This window comes from Arvicanthis niloticus, chromosome 6 (assembly GCF_011762505.2).
Source record: "Arvicanthis niloticus isolate mArvNil1 chromosome 6, mArvNil1.pat.X, whole genome shotgun sequence".
Lineage (NCBI taxonomy): Eukaryota > Metazoa > Chordata > Mammalia > Rodentia > Muridae > Arvicanthis > Arvicanthis niloticus.
The window spans coordinates 7887699-7891519 of NC_047663.1; the positions used below are offsets into that span (position 1 = coordinate 7887699).

General features: G+C 48.5%; 1 pseudogene; it reads left to right on the top strand.

The window, feature by feature from the left end:
* The first annotated feature begins 2430 nt into the window (after positions 1 to 2430).
* Positions 2431 to 3482, top strand: LOC143442502 (glyceraldehyde-3-phosphate dehydrogenase pseudogene; annotated as a pseudogene).
* The last annotated feature ends 339 nt before the right edge of the window (positions 3483 to 3821 follow it).

The window sequence follows — 3821 nt, forward strand, 5'->3', positions numbered from 1 at the left end:
CCAGGTCTGGCCCCTCGGATGCTTCAGCCTGACTGGTCCTTGAAACCTAATAGTGAAGTCAAGTTATTAAGCCACAAGCCCCTCCCTTTGCTCCTTTTAATCTTCACCTTTGCCCCACTCCCAGCCCACAGCTCTGCTAGGCTAATGCTGCTGAGTTATTCACCTTGAATGGACGTACCAGGAGCCTGTGGGGAAGAGGAGACGGGACTGGCAGCATTCTAACCTCACCAGGGAGAAACAGAGGAGAGAACCCCTGGAACAGCCCTCCTTGCTGACTACCCAGCATCCTCCCACACACGTTTGGACCTTGTCTAATTAAAGCAAGAACAAATGCATGGCTTCACCTGTGTTCTAATGTTATCTTGTTGCTGTGACAGAACATGACCAAAGGCAACATTAGGAGTGAAGGGTTCATTTGGCTCATAATTCCAGGTCACAATCTGTCACTGAGGGAAGCCAAGGCAGAAACTCAGGACAGGAACCTGAAGGCAGGACCCATAGAAGCTGTTTCCTGGCTTGCTCACTCCAAGCTCCTGTTTAACGGGCTTTCTCTATTTTACTATTTTATTTTAAACTATCTATCTATCTATCTATCTATCTATCTATCTATCTATCTATCTATCTATCATCCATCCACCTACCTGCCTATTTATCTACCTACCTACCTACCTACCTACCTACCTATGAGACAGGGTTTCATTATGTAGCCCTTGGCTGGCCTGGAACTCACTATGTAGACCAGCTTGCCTCGAACTCACAGAGATCCACCTTCCTCTGCTTCCCCAGTGCTGGGATTAAATGATTGTTCAATTATGCCTGGCACTAGCTGCCTCTCTTATATAGCCCAGGACTACCTTCATAGAGAATGGTGCTGCCCACAGTGGGCTGACCCTTCGGCATTAGTAAATAATCAAGACGACCCCCCACAGACATAATCCTGGGAACCCATCAGTTGAGACTCCCTTCTCAGGTGACTCTAGGCTCTGTTGACAGTTAAAGGTGACTAGATGTGCTGGGCAGTTTTATGTCAACTTGACACAAGCTAAAGTCGTTGGACAGGAGGAAGTCTCAATTGAGAAAATGCCTCCATAAAATCAGGCTACAGAAAAGCCTGTAGGGCATTTTCTTAACTAGTGGTTGATGGGGGAGGGCCTGGCCTACTGTGGGTGGGGCCATCCCTGGGCTGGTGGTCCTAGGTTCTGTAAGAAAGCAGGCTGAGTGAGCCATGGAAAGTAAGCCAGTAAGCCAGATAAGCCCTTTCCTCCCCAGGTTTTGCTTTGCTCATGGTGTTTTATCACAGCAATAGTAATATTAACTAAGACACTGGGACACTTTGTAAGGGACACTTTATGTCTCCTCAAACAGGAGTAATAGCCATGACTCTGAGGTTTGTGTGGTGTTGGGTACCTCCCAGGTTTATCTGCAGCCCCTAAGGAATACTCTGTAGCTTGAAGACCAAACTAGAAAAGAAACCAGTGCCAATAAGCTTGGTATAAAATAAAAAGAGAAAAGAGCCAGAAATTAGTTAACATATGGAAGTGTAAACATGTATACATAAACCAGGAAGAGTGGAATCGGAGGTTCTTTCATGTGTATGTATGATGTGTGTGCACGAACACATGTGCACGCTCACGGATGTGGATGTGGGCATTCCATGGCACAATGTCCTGTGGAGATCAGAGGACAATCCTGGGTGCTGGTCCTTGCTATGTTTACAGCAGGATTTCTATGCCATTTGTATGCTGCGGATGCCAAGCTAGCTGGCCCATGAGCTTCTGGGTTTCCTTCATTTCTAGCCCCGACTTCCCTGTAGGATTACTGGGATTACGTGTTTGTGCTGTGCATCTGGCTTTTATGTGGTTATGAGCATTTGAACTCAAGTCTCCGTTTTTTGTTTGTTTGTTTGTTTGTTCTTCTTTTGAGACAGGATTTCTCATGTAGCCCTGGCTGTCCTGAAACTCCCTCTGTAGATCAGGCTGGCCTCAAACTCACAGAGATTCACCTGCCTCTGCTTCTGGAGTCTTGGGATTAAAGGCGTGTGCCACCACTGCCCGGCTACAGCCAGTGGTCTTGACCACTGAGGCATCTTATCTCTCTAGTCACCATGGTCTTGTTTTTGGGGAACTATCCCAGACACCATGCACTTGTTTTTGGGGAACTATCCCAGACACCATGCACTTGTTTTTGGAGGGCTATCCCAGACACCATGCTCTTGTTTTTAGAGGGCTATCCCAGACACCATGCTCTTGTTTTGGGGGCTATCCCAGGCACCAACCTTTAGCTTCTGTATCTATACAGCACATCTCTGTAAACTGCTTGGATGTGGACATGTTAATGGTTCATCAGAAATGTTTCTGGGTTCTCTGCTCCTCCCTGTTCCAGAGACAGCTGTATCTTCTTGTGCAGTGCCAGCCGCATCCTGTAGATGAGATGGTGAAGGCCGGTGTGAACAGATTTAACTGTACTGGGCTCCTGGTTACCAGGGCTGCCTTCTGCTCTGCAATTGGCAAAGTGGAGATTGTTGCCAACAACGACCCCTTCATTGACCTCAACTACATGGTCTACATGTTCCAGTATGACTCTACCCATGGCAAATTCAACAGCACAGTCAAGGCCAAGAATGGGAAGCTTGTTATCAATGGGAAGCCCATCACCATCTTCCAGGAGCGAGATCCTGCTAACATCACATGGGGTGATGCTGGTGCTGAGTACGTCGTGGAGTCAACTGGCGTCTTCACCACCGTGGAGAAGGCTGGGACACACTTGAAGGGTGGGGCCAAAAGGGTCATCATCTCTGCCCTTTCTCTGATGCCCCCATGCTAGTGATGGGTGTGAACCATAAGAAATATGACAACTCGCTCAAGATTGTCAGTAATGAATGCATCCTGCACCACCAACTGCTTAGCCCCCCTGGCCAAGGTCACCCATGACAACTTTGGCATTATGGAAGGACTCATGACCACAGTCCATGCCATCACTGCCACTCAGAAGACTGTGGATGGCCCCTCTGGAAAGCTGTGGCATAATGGCCGTGGGGCTTCCCAGAACATCATCCCTGCATCCACTGGTGCTGCCAAGGCTGTGGGCAAGGTCATCCCAGAGCTGAAGCAGAAGCTCATGGCCTTCCATGTTCCTATCCCCAGTGTATCCATTGTGGATCTGACATGCTGCCTGGAGGAACCTGCCAAGCATGATGACATCAAGAAGGGGGGGGGGGGAAGCAGGCATCTGAGGGCCCACTGAAGGGCATCCTGGGCTACACTGAGGACCAGGTTGTCTCCTGCGACTTCAACAGCAACTCCCACTCTTTCACCTTTGATGCTGGGGCTGGCATTGCTCTCAGTGACAACTTTGTAAAGCTCATTTCCTGGTATGACAATGAATGCAGCTACAGCAACAGGGTCGTGGACCTCATGGCCTACATGGCCTCCAAGGAGTAAGAAACCCTGGACCACCCACCCCAGCAAGGACACTGAGAGCAAGAGAGGCCCTCGGTTGCTGAGGAGTCCCTGTCCCCAAACTGAGCATCTATCTCCCTTACAGTTTCCATCCCAGACCCCATAACAACAGGAGGGACCTAGGGAGGGTCCCTACTCTGTTGGATTCCATCAATAAAGTTTGCTGCACTCAAAAAAAAAACAAAAAAAAAACCCCAGAAATGTTTCTGAACTCTTTGATCCCACACGTAGCAATGCCCTCACTTCTCCTCTGTAATAGAAGAAGACCTATTTTCTTTGTTTACTTAGTCTAAAGAGTCTAAAACGTCCAGGGTCGGTGTCAACCTCCAATTTAGAGCAGCCATCCTTTGGTCTCTGATAAAA